Consider the following 14,522-nt stretch of genomic DNA (forward strand, 5'->3'; position numbering starts at 1 on the left):
CATTCCACTCCATTCCACTCCACTGCACTCCATTCCATTCCATTCCACTGCATTGCATTCCATCTCACTCTACTCCAGTCTTCTCCACTCCAATCCACACCACTCCATTCCATTTTATTCCACTCCACACGATTCCATTGCATTCCACTCCATACCATTCCCTTCCTTTCTACTGCACTCCACTCCATTACACTCCATCCCATTCCACTCCAATATACTCCAATTCATTTAACTCCACTCCACTCCACTCCTCTCCCCTCCACTCCACTCCATTCCACTCTACTCCATTCCATTCCATTCCCTTGCATTCCATTCCTATGAATTCCAATCCACTTCACTCCGCTCTACTGTACTCCATTCCATTTCATCCCATTCCGCTGGTTTCCATTACATTCCACTACATTCCAGTACACTACCCTCCATTCCAAAAATTCCAATCCATTCCACTACAGTCCACTCCATTCCAAGCCATTCCATTGCACTCCAATCCATTCCATTCCATTCCCCTGCTTTCTATTCTGTTCCATTCCAATCCACTCCACTTCATTCCACTCCATTCCATTCCATTCCCGTCCACTCCACTCCATTTTATTCAATTGCATTCCCTTCTCCTCCACTCCACTCTATTCCACTCCATTCCACCTCATTGCATTCCATTCCATTCAATTCCACTCCAATCCACTCTAATCCACTCCACTCCACTCTATTCCATTCCATTTCTTTCCATTACATTACATTGCATTTCATTCCACTCTATTGCACTTCACTCCATTCCTTTCCATTCAACTACCCTCTCCTCCATTCCACTCCTCTCCACTGCATTCCATTCCATTCCATTCCATTCCATTCCATTCCACTCCTTTCGACTCCACTCCACTCCATTCCATTCCACTCCCCTCCATTCCATGGCAATCCATGCCATTCCACTCCATTCCATTCCATTCCAGTCCACTCCATTCCATTCCATTCCATTCAATTCCATTCTACTCCACTAAATTCCACTCCACTCCATTTCCGTCCACTCTTTTTCTCTCGACTCCATTGCAGTCCACTGAATTCAAGCCCCCTCCACTACATTCCATTCCACCCCACTCCATTCCATTCCGTTCCTTTCCCCTTCACTGTACTCCATAGACTCCACTCCACTCCATCCCACTCCATTCTATTCCAATCCACTCCATTCCATTCAATTCCATTCCACTGCACTCCACTCCATCCGCTCAATACGGTTCCATTCCATTCCATTACATTCCACTGCACTGCACCACATTCCAATCCATTCCACTCCACTGCACTCCATTGCATTCCATTCCATTCCATTGCATTCCATTGCATTCTATTATTTTCCATGGCACTCCTTTTTATTCCATCCCACTCTACAAAATTCCTCTCCACCCCAATCCACACCACTCCATTCCATTTTATTCCACTCCACCCCATTCCATTCCATTCCACTCCATACACGTTCCATTCAATTCCACTCCACTCCACTCCACTACTTTCCATTCCACTCCACTCCACTCCATTTCATTCCCCTCCACTCCTCTCCATTCAACTCAACTCTACTCAAATGCAGTCCATTCCTCTCCACTCCATTCCATTCCATTCCATTCCAATACACTCCTATCCATTCCATCCAACTAAACTCCACTCAACTCCACTCCACTCCATTCCATTCCATTTTATTGCACTCTGCTGCATTCCATTCCATTCCGATCCTTTCCAATCCACTACATTCCACTACACTCCGTTTCATTCCTTGCCATTCCACTCCACTTCACTCCATTTCATTCAACTGCATTCCATTTTATTGCATTTCACTTCACTCCACTGAATTCCACCCCTTTCCTTTCCATTCCGTTCCAACACACACCATTCCATTCCATTCCATTCCATTCTACTCCACTCCACTCATTTTCACTCCAATGCAATCCATTCCATTCCATTCCATTCTACTCCACTATGTTCCAGTCCAATATAGTCCATTCCAGACAACTCCACTCTACTCCCTTCCATTCCAATCCACTCCACTACATTCCATTCCATTCCCTTCCTCTCCATTCGATTCAATTCCACTCTACCTTATTCCACTCCACTCGATTCAAGTCCACTCAATTCCATTCCATTCTGCTCCACTCCATTTCATTCCATTCCATTCCACTCCATTTCATTCCATTCAACTGCACTCCATTCTGTTCCATTCCATTCCACTATACTCCATTCCACTCTACTCCATTCCACTGCACTCTATTCCGTTTTTTCCACTTACCTGCATTCCACTCCACTGCACTACATTCCACACCACTCCACTCTATTTTATTCCAATCTATTACACTTCACTCCATTGCACTCCACTCAATTCAATTGTATTCTTCTCAATTCCATGCCATTTTATCCCACTCTACTCCATTCCACTCAACTCCATTCCACTCCACTGCATTCCTCTCCAATCCACTCCATTCTATTCCAAGCAATTCAATTCCACTCCTACAAATTCCACTCAATCCCACTCCATTCTCCTCCATTCCATTCCATTCCACTCATTTCCATTACATTCCACTCAATTTCATTCTATTCCATTCCACTCCATTCGTTTCCATTACATTCCATTCCATTCCAATCCATTCGAGACAATTCCACTCCATGTCTCTTCACCAAACTCCACTTCATTCCACTCCATTTCATTCCACTCTATTCCACTCCACACCATTCCATTCCATTCCTCTCCACTCCACTACTCTCCATTCCATTCTACTCGATTCCATTCCACTACACTCCTTTCTAATCCAATCCACTCCATTGCTCTCCGTGGCATTCCATTCGATTCCATTCAATTCCTTTTCATTCCATTCCACTCCAATCCACTCCAAATCATTCCACTCCACTCCAATACACTCCACTCCTTCCCACTCCTCTCAATTAAACTCCACTCCATTCCATTCTATTCCATTCCATTCTACTCCTATCCATTCCACTCCACCCCACTCCTCTGCATTCCATTCCATTCCATTCCGCTGCATGCCATTCCATTCCAATACTTTCCAGTACACTACAATCCCTTCCACTCCATTCCACTCCATACCACTACACTCCACTCCATTCTAAGCCATCCCATTCCACCCTAATCCACTCCTTTCCATTCCAGAGTTTTCAATTCTGTTCCATTCCACTACACTCCATTCTATTCCACTCCATTCCATTCCATTACATTCCTATCCATTCCACTCCATTCCATTCCACTCCACTGCACTCCATTCCACTCCATGCCATTCCGCTACATTTCATTCCTTTCGACTACGTTCCAGTACCCTACACTCCATTCCAATCCATTTCACTACACTCCACTTCATTCCAAGCCATTCCATTCCACTCCAATCCATTCCATTGGTTTTCGTTCTATTCCATACCACTCCACTCCACTCAATTCCACTACATTCCATTCCATTTCATTCCATTCCACTCCACTCCATTCCATTCAAGTCCATTCCATGCCACTGCACTCCAATCAATTCCACTCCAATCCACTCCATTCTATTCCATTTTATTCCATTCCATTCCACTGTATTACACTTCACTCCGTTCCTTCCATTCAACTACACTCCACTCCATTCCACTTCACTCCATTCCACTCCAGTCCACTGTATTCCATTCCATTCCATTCCATTCCATTCCATTCCATTCAATTCCATTCCACACCTTTTGACTCCACACCACTCCATTCCACTCCACACCATTCCATTCCATGGTATTCAATGCCATTCCTCCCTAATCCATTCCATTCCCCTCCACTCCATACCAGTCCTCACCACTCCATTCCTTTCCACTCCACTCCATTCCATTCCAATCGATTCCATTCTACTCCATTCCATTCCACTCCACTCCATTTCCCTCTACTCTATTTCAGTCCACTCCATTCCAGTCCACCCCATTCCAGTCCACTCCACTACATTCCATTCCACTCCACTCCATTCCATTCTGTTCCATTCCACTGCACTGCACTCCATCCACTCCACTGCATTTTACTCCATTCTATTCCAAAACATTCCATTCCTTTCCATTCAATTCCATGCCACTGCACTCCACTCCATGCGCTGCACTTGGCTAGATTTCATTTCATTGCATTCCACTCCACTCCACTACATTCCAATCCATTCCACTCCATTCCAGTCCACTCCACTCCACTCCATTCCATTCCATTCCATTCCATTCCATTCCATTCCATTCCATGCCATTCCATTCCATACCAGTCCATTCCATTCCACTCCATTGCATTCCATCCCAGACTACTCCATTCCTCTCCACTCTAATCCACTCCACTGCTTTCCATTCCGTTCCACTCCAGTCCATTCCTTTCCAATCCACTCCACTCCATTCCATTCCACTCCACTCCATACCATTCCATTTAATTCCACTGCACTCTTCTCCACTCCATTACACTCCATTCCATTCCACTACATTCCACTCAACTCCATTCCATTCCATTCCGCTGCACTCCACTCCATTCCATTGCCCTCCTTTCCACTCCACTCCATTCCATTCCACTCTACTCCATTCCATTCCATTCCCTTCCATACATCTCCACTGCATTCCATTCCAGTCCATTCATCTCTATTCCACTCCACTCCACTGCATTTCACTCCATTCCACTCCTTTCCATTCCTTTCCACTGCATTCCATTCCTCTGCATTTCATTGCACTCCATTTCACTCCACTCGTTTCCATTCCACTCCACTCCATTCCATTCCATTCCACTCCATTCCATTCCACTCCACTGCACTCCATTTAATTCCACTACACTGCATTTCATTCCACTCAACTCTACTCAAATGCACTCCATTGCTCTCCACCACGTTCCATTTCATTCTATTCCAATTCACTCCCATCCATTCCATCAAACTGCACTCCACTCAACTCCACTCCACTCCACTCCATTCCATTCCCTTCTATTCCACTCCGCTGCCTTCCATTCCATTCCACTAAATTCCAGTCCACTACACGCCATTCCACTCCACAACAGTCCTCTACACTCCATTACATTCCATGCCATCACATTCCACTTCACTCCATTCCATTCGATTGCATTCCATTCTTTTCCATTAAACTTCTCTCGACTCAATTCCACTCCATTCCACTCCATTCTATTCCACTCCACCCCATTCCATTGAATTCCAATCTATTATACCCCACGCCACTCCATTTCTCTCCATTGCAATCCATTCCATTCCATTCCATTTCATTCCATTCCACTCCATTGCTCTAAATTATATTCCATTCCATTCAACTCCAGTGCACTCCATTCCACTCCATTCTGTTCCTCTATACTCCACTTCATTCCATTCCATTCCACTCCTTTTTACTCCATTCCAATCCACTACTCTCCATTCCATGCCATTCCATGCCATTCCACTCCATTCCATTCCATTCCACTCCTCTCCATTCCAGTCCACTCCACTCCATTCCAATCCACTCCACTCCACCTCATTCAATTCCATTCCATTCAATTCCATTCCATTCCTCTCCAATCCACTCCACTCCATTCCACTCCACTCCATTCCACACCACTCCATTCTACAACATGCCATTCCATTCCATTCCATTTCATTTCACTCCTATCCATCCCAATCCACTTCATGCCAACCCCTTCCACTTCACTCCACTCCACTCCACTCCACTCCATTCCATTCCATTCCGTTCTGCTGCATTCCATTCCATTCCACTACATTCCAGTACACTACACACCATTCTACTCCTCTCCACTCCTCTCCACTCCACTCCAATCAATTCCATGCCATTTCGTTCCACTCCAATCCATTCCATTCCACTCCACTGCATTACATTTTAATCCGACCCACCCCACTCCACTCAATTCCACTGTATTGCATTCCTTTCCATTCCAATCCATCCCATTCCATTCCATTCCATTCCACTCCACCTGATTCCATTTCATGTCATTCAATTCCACTCCACTTAGCTCTGTTCCACTCCACTCCACTCCATTCCATAGCTTTCCATTCCATTCCACTCCACGCCACTCTTTTCCACTCCACTCCACTCCATTCCATTCCACTCCACTCCACTCCATTCCATTCCACTCTATTCCACTGCTTTGCACTTCACTGTATTCCTTTCCAATCAAATACACTCCACTCCATTCCACTCAACTCCATTCCACTCCACTGCACTACATTCCATTCCATTCCATTCCATTCCATTCCATTCCATTCCATTGCTTTCCACTCCTTTTGAATTCCTTCAACTCCATCCCACTCCACTTTACTCCATTCCTTGCCATTGCATGCCATTTCACTCCATTCAATTCCACTCGACTCCAGTGCAATAAATTACAATCAATTCCACTCCTTCCCACTCTACTCCACTCCATTGCCCTCCATTCCATTCCATTCCACTTCGTTGCTTTGCATCTGACTCTCCTCTATTCGTCTTCACTCCAATCTACTCCACTCCATTCCATTGTATTACACTACACTCCATTCCATTCCACTCCACTCCATACCATTATGTTCCATATCACTGCACTGCAATCCATTTCATTCCACTCCACTCTACTCCTTTCCCAACCACTCCACTCCACTGCAGTTCACTCTATTCCAGTCCACTCTAATTCATTCCATTCAATTCCATTGCTATCTATTCCACTATGCTCCATTCCATCAAATTTCACTCCATTCCCCTCCGTTCCTGTCCACTCATCTACTCTCCACTCCATTCCATATCATTCCACTGCATTCCACTCTACCCCATTCCATTCCCAACCTTTCCACTTCACTCCATTCCATTCCACTCCACTCTACTCCACTCCATTCCTTTCCATTCCACTCCACGCCACTACATTCCAAACCATTCCACTCCACTTCGTTCCATTCCATTCCATTCCACTCTATTCCACTCTAATCCATTCCATTCCATTCCACTCCACTCCTTTCGATTCCAGTCTATTCCACTCCATTACACTGAAATCCACTCGATGTCATTCCATTCCACTCCTTTCCACTCCACTCCAGTCCATTCAACTCTATTCCACTGCATTCCACACCACTCCACTCCAATCCATTCCACTCCACTCCATTGCTGTCCATTGCAATCCATTCTCCTCCTGTCCACTCCATTCAACTCCAGTAGCCTCAATTCCACTCTATTCCATTCCTCTCCACACCATTCCATCCCCTCCATTCCAATCCATTGCATTCCAATGCATACAATTCCAATCCAGTCAACTAGACTCCGTTCCATTCCATTCCACTTCATTCCATTCCATTCCGCTCGATTATATTCCCCTCCACTCCATTCATCTCCACTCCTTTCCATTAAATTCCATTCAACTCCTTTGCACTCCACTCCATTCCACTTGACTCCGTTCCCTTCCATTCCACTGCACTCCATTCCACTTCATTTCATTGCACTCCATTTAACTCCACTCGTTTCTATTCCACCCCATTCCATTCCGTTCCATTGCACTACACTCCAATCCAATCTATTACAATCCATTCCATTGCACTCCCCTCCACTCCTCTAAATTCCAATCCATTCCTTTCCACTCCATTCCACTCCAATCCATACCATTCCATTCCACTCCACTCTATTCCATTCGATTCCAGTCTATTCCACTCCATTACACTGAAATCCACCCGATTCCATTCCATTCCACTCCTTTCCACTCCACTCCAGTCAATTCAACTCCATTCCACGCCACTCCTTTCCAGTCCACTGCATTCCATTGCATTCCATTCCACTCCCATACACTCCATTCCAAAAGACTCTACTCTTTTCCTTTCCACTCCATTCCACACCACTCCTCTCCATTCCACTCCAATCCACACTATTCCACTACACTGCACTCCATTCCATTCCATTCAATTCTAATATACTCATTACCAAAGCATTCTCCTCCATTCCACTACACTCCATTCCATTCTATTGCACTGCACTCTACTTAATCCCATTCCAATCCATTCCACCCCACTCCATTCTTCTCCACTACACTCTACTCCATTCCATTCCACTCCACTCGATTCTACTCCACTCTACTCTTTTCCATTCCATTAAATACCACTCCATTCCACTCCGCACCATTCCACTCCATTCCACTGCATTCCAATCCACTCAACTCCACTCCACTCCATTCCATTCCATTCCACTGCACTCTACTCCATTCAATTCCAATCCATTCCACTCCACTATAGTCTATTGAACTCCACTCCACTCTTTTGCATTCGATTCAAATCCATTCCACTGCAGTCCTCTCCATTCCATTCCATTCCTTCCCATTCCACTCCTTTGCACTCCACTGCACTCCACTCAACTCCACTCCACTCCACTGCACTCCACTCCATTCCACTCCATTTCATTCCATTCCAACCCTTTCCCTTTCATTCCACTCCATTTCATTCCACCACATGTCATTCCAGTTCATTCCACCTCTATCCACTCCATTCCTTTCCATTCCAGTATATTCCAGTCCATTGCACTCAATTACACTTCACTCAACTCAATTCAACTCCATTCCCCTCCATTCAACTTCACTCCATTCCACTCCATTCCACTCAACTCCAATCCACTCCATTCCATTCTATTACATTCCACTCAACTCCACTCCATTCCACTCCACTCCATGTCACTCTACTCCATTCCTCTCCCCTCCACTCCACTCAATTCCATTCAATTCCACCCCATTCCATTCCCCTCCATTGTACACCCCACTCATCTATTCCACTCCCATCCATTCCACTCCAATCCATTTCTTTCCACTCCACTTCTCTCCACTTCACTCCAGGCTATTCCATTACTTTTCACTCCAATGCACTTCACTCCAGGTTATTCCATTCATTTTCACTCCAATACACTTCACTCCACTATATTCCACTCAACTCCATTCCACTCCAATCCATTTCATTCCATTGCATTGCATTCTATTCCATTCCATTCCATTCCATTCCGTTCCCCTCCATTCAACTCCATTCTACTGCAATCTACTCCATTCCACTCCACTCCACTCCATTCCATTCCGTTCCATTAAACTCCATTCCATTCCGTTACATTCCACTCCAGTCCACTCTATCCCCCTCTACTCCATACCACTCCACTGCATTCCACTACACTCCTTTCAATTCTTTTCCTTACTCCATTCCACTCGACAGCACTCCATTCCACTGCACTCCACTCCATTTTATTTCAATATATTCCACTCCACTCCTTTCCCCTCCTGCCCATTCCCTTGCATTCCTCTCCACTACATTCCTTTCCTTTCCACCCCACTCCATTCCGCTCCTCTCCATTTTATTCCAATCCATTCCATGCCACTCCACTGAGTTCCTCTCCACTCCAATCCATTCAACTCCATTCCATTCCATTCAACTCCACTCCACTCCATTCTATTCCATTCTACTCCATTTTATTCCATTCCATTCCATTCCATTCTATTCCATTCCTTTCCATTCCATTCCATTCCATTCCACTCCATTCCCTGCCATTCCATTCAATTGCACTTCACCCCACTCCACCCCATTCCACTCTATTCCGTTCCACTCAATTCCACTCCACTCCATTCCATTCCGTTCCTCTGCACTCGACTCCACGGCAATTGATTCCATTCAAATGAATTCCTTTCAATTCCACTCCTTTCAAATCCACTCCACTGCATTCCATTCCATTTCATTTCTTTCCATTCCATTGGATTCCACTCCTATCCCCTCTACTCCACTCCATTTCACTCCTCTCCACTCCACTCCATTCCACTCCACTCCATTCCTTTCCATTCCATTCCATTCCACTCCTATCCATTTCACTCCACACCACTCCATTCCACTCCACTCCCCTCCACTCCACTCAATTCCATTCCATTCCATTCCATTACGCTGCATTGAATTCCCATCCACTACATTAAAGTAAACTATACTCCACTCCACTCCACTCCACTCACGTCCATTCCATGCTATTCCATTCCACTGTGCTACATTCCATTCCATTGCATTCCATTTTATTCCATTCCACTCCAGTACACTCAATTGCACTGCATTCCATTCCATTCCATTCTATTCCACCCCATTCCGTTCCATTCCATTCCATTCCATTCCATTCCATTCCATTCCATTCTACTCCACTCCTCTCTATTCTACTCCACTCCACTCCACGCCACTCCATTCCATTCCATTCCATTCCATTCCCTTCCCCTCCATTCCACTCCATTCCACTGCAATCCACTCCATTCCACTGCACTGCATTCCATTCCATTCCATTCCATTCCATTAAACTCCATTCCATTCCATTCCATTCCACTCCAGTCCACTCTATCTCCCTCTAATCCATTCCACTCCACTGGATTCCACTACACTCCTTTCAATTCTTTTCCTTTTTACTACATTCCTCTAGACTGAACTCCATTCCACTGCACTCCACTCCATTTTATTTCAATATATTCCACTGCACTGCTTTACGCTCTTCTCCATTCCCTTACATTTCTCACCACTACATTCCATTCCTTTCCACTCCACTCCATTTCACTCCTCTCCATTTTATTCCAATCCATTCCATGCCACTCCACTAAGTTCCACTCTACTACAGTCCATTCCACTCCTATCCATTCCATTCAACTCCACTCCACTCCATTCTATTCCATTCTACTCCATTTTATTCCATTCCATTCCATTATATTCCATTCCTTTCCATTCCATTCCATTCCACTTCCTTCCCTGCCATTCCATTCAATTGCACTTCACTCCACTCCGCTCCATTCCACTCTATTCCGTTCCACTCATTTCCACTCGACTCCATTCCATTCCATTCCTCTACACTCCACTCCACAGCAATTAATTCCATTCAAATCGATTCCTTTCAATTCCACTCCTTTCAAGTCCACTCCAGTCCATTCCATTAAATTTCATTCCATTCCATTCCATTGGATTCCCCTTCTATCCCCTCCACTCCACTCTATTTCACTCTTCTCCACTCCACTCCACTGCACTCCATTCCACTCCACTCCATTCCTTTCCATTCCATTCCATTCCACTCCTATCCATTTCACTCCACACCACTCCATTCACTCCACTCCTCTCTACTCCACTCCACTCTTTTCCATTCCATTCCATTACGCTGCATTGAATTCCCATCCACTACAGTCCAGTAAACTATATTCTACTCCGCTCCACTCCACTCACCTCCATTACATGCTATTCCATTCCACTGTGCTACATTCCATTCCACTGCATTACATTGTATTCCATTCCACTCCAGTACACTCAATTCCACCGTATTCCATTCCATTCCATTCTATTCCACCCCATTCCATTCCATTCCATTCCATTCTACTCCACTCCTCTCTATTCTACTCCACTCCACTCCATTCCATTCCATTTCATTCCATTCCACACCATTGCACTACTCCATTCCTTTCTATTCAACCCCACTCCACTCCATTTCTCTTCACTACATTCCGCTGCAACTCACGACATTCCATTCCATTTCTTTTCATTCCGTTTTACTACTTTCAACTCCACTCCACTCAATTCGACTTCGCTCTGCAACATTCCATGCCATTCGATTTCATTCTACTCCATTCAGTTCCATTCCACTCCACCCCATTCCAGTCCACTCCACGTCATTCCACTCCACTCCACTCCATTACACTCCACTCCACTCCACTCCATTCCATTCCATTCCATTCCATTATACTCCATTCCATTACACTGAACTCCATTACAAGCCACTCCTTTCCATTCCACTCTATTCCACTCCACTCCACTACATTCCATTCCACTCCATTCCATTTCATTCTTTTACATTCCATTCCACTGAACTTCAGTCCATCCACTCCTCTCTAATCCATTCAACTACATTCCTTTCCACTCCACTGCACTCCATGCACTCCTCTGCGCTCCATTCCATTAAATTGCACTTCACTTCACAACACTCCAATCCATTCCACTACAGTCTACCCCACTGCACTCCATTCCATTCCATTCGACTCCATTCCACTCCATTCCAATCCATTCCACTGTACTATATTCCTCTCCACTCCATTCCACACCTCTCCATTCCATTCTATTCCACTAAACTCCACTCCATTCAACTCCATTCCATACTATTTCATTCTGTTCCACTGCACTATACTCCACTCCATTACACTTCATTACATTCCACCCCATTCCACTCAACTTCATTCCATTCCATTCCACTCCACTCCCCTCCCCTCCATTCCATTCCACTCCACTCTGCTCCACACCATTCCATTCCATTCCATGCCACTCCATTCCACTTCACTCTATTCAATTTGTTTACATTCCACTCCACTCCATTAAACTGCACTCCATCCGACTCCATTCCAGACCATTGCACTCCATTGCATTCCATTCCATTGCATTCCTCTCCATTCCACTTCACTGCATTCCACTCGATTCCACTCCATTCCACTCCATTCCATTTTATTCCACTCCACTCCACTCCATTGCATTCCATTCCATTCCATTCAAATCCACCCCTTTTAATTCCACTCCATTCTATTCCATTCCATTCCACTCCCATCCACTCGTTTCCACTCTACTCCTGTCCATCCCATTCCTTTCCACTCCACTTAATTCCACTCCACTTCATACCACTCCACTCCTCTCCATTCCATTCCACTCCACTCCCTTCCATTCCTATCCATTCTACTCCACTCCACTCTATTCCATACCATAAGGTTCCGTTCCACTCCAATCCACTTCATTCCATTCCACTCCATTCCAGTCCACTCCACTCCATTCTAACACATTCCATTCCATTGCAGTCTGCTCCATTCCATTCCAATCCATTCCATTCCACTGCACTGCACTCCAATAAATTACAAGGCATTCCATTCCATTCCATTTCATTCCACTCGGCTTCACTCCATCTCATTCCTCTCCATTACACACCATTCCACTCCACTCTACTCCATTCCACTTCATTTCCCTCCATTCCACTGCATTCCACTCCAGTCCACTTCATTACATTCTCTTCCATTCCACTCCACTCCGTTCCACTTCTCTCCACTCCATTCCACTCCACTACTCTCCATTCCATTCCACTCCACTCCATTGGAATCCACTCCAATCCATTCCATTTCACTCCACTCCATTCCATTCCACTCCACCTCATTGCATTCCACTCCACTCCATTCCATTTCATTCCATTCCACTGCATTCCACTCCACCCACTCCACTCTACTTCATTCCTCTTCACTCAACTGCATTCTACTTCATTCCCCTCCATTCTACTCCATTCCAATTCACTCCATTCCGCTCCTCTCCGTTCCATTCTGTGACATTCCACTGAACTCCACTCCATTCCTCTCTACTCCATTTCACACAACTCCATTCCATTCTTCTGCACTGCACTACACGGCACTACATTCCATTCCATCACACCCCATTCCATTCCTCTCCATTCCAGTCCACTCTGCTCCATTCCACTCCATTCCACTCCACTTCATTCCACTCCACTTCACGCCATTCGATTCCATTTATCTCCAATGCACTTCACTCCACTATGTTCTACTCCACTCCATTCCACTCCAATCCATTCCATTCTATTCCATTCCATTCCTCTCCTCTCTAATCCATTCCACTCCAATCCACTCCATTACACTCGATTCCAGTGAATTTCCCTACATTCCAGTCCACTTAACTCCACTCCGATTACATGTCATGCCCCTGCACTCCACTCCACTCCATTAGATTCCAAACAATTCCACTCCACTCCATTCCATTCCAATCAACACTACCCAACTGCACTCCACTCTATTCCATTCCACTCCATTCCATTCCACTCCTTTCCATTCCGTTCCACTCCAGTAACCTCCATTACACTCCACTCCATTCCACTCCACTCCGCTCCATTCCATTCCATTCCATTCCATTCCACTCTAAAATATTCCATTCCACTCCATCTGTTCCATTCCATTCCATTCCACTCCAATCCACTTCACTCCATTCCACTCAATTCCACTCCATTCCATTGCATTCCAAGCAACTCCACACCAGTCAATTCCATTGCATTCTACTGCAGTCCACTCGATTCCTTTGCAATCTGTGCCACTCCACTCCGTTCCATTCCACTCCACTCCACTCAATTCTGCTCCACACCACTCCAGTCTCTTCCTTTCCACTCTACTCCATTCCCTTCCATTACCTTACACTCAACTCCTCTAAATTCCACTGTACTCCACTCCAGTCCACTACACTACACACCATTCCATGCCACTCCATTCCACTACAATTCATTCCGTTTAATTCCTTTCCATTCCATTCCATTCCTCTCCTTTCCAGTCCCTTCCATTCCACTCCATTCCATTCCATTCCATTCCATTCCGCTACTCCACTCCATTCAACTACATTCCCCTACATTCCACTCAAATCCTTTCCACTCCATTCACTCCAAACCATTCCATTCTCTTACACTCCACTCCACTTCCACTCCATTCTACTCTACTACATTCCATTCCCCTCTACTGCATTCCACTCCACTCCAATTCATTCCTTTCCACCCATTCC

The sequence above is a fragment of the Pongo abelii genome, chromosome Y (genome assembly GCF_028885655.2).
Source record: "Pongo abelii isolate AG06213 chromosome Y, NHGRI_mPonAbe1-v2.0_pri, whole genome shotgun sequence".
In the NCBI taxonomy this organism is placed as follows: Eukaryota; Metazoa; Chordata; class Mammalia; order Primates; family Hominidae; genus Pongo; species Pongo abelii.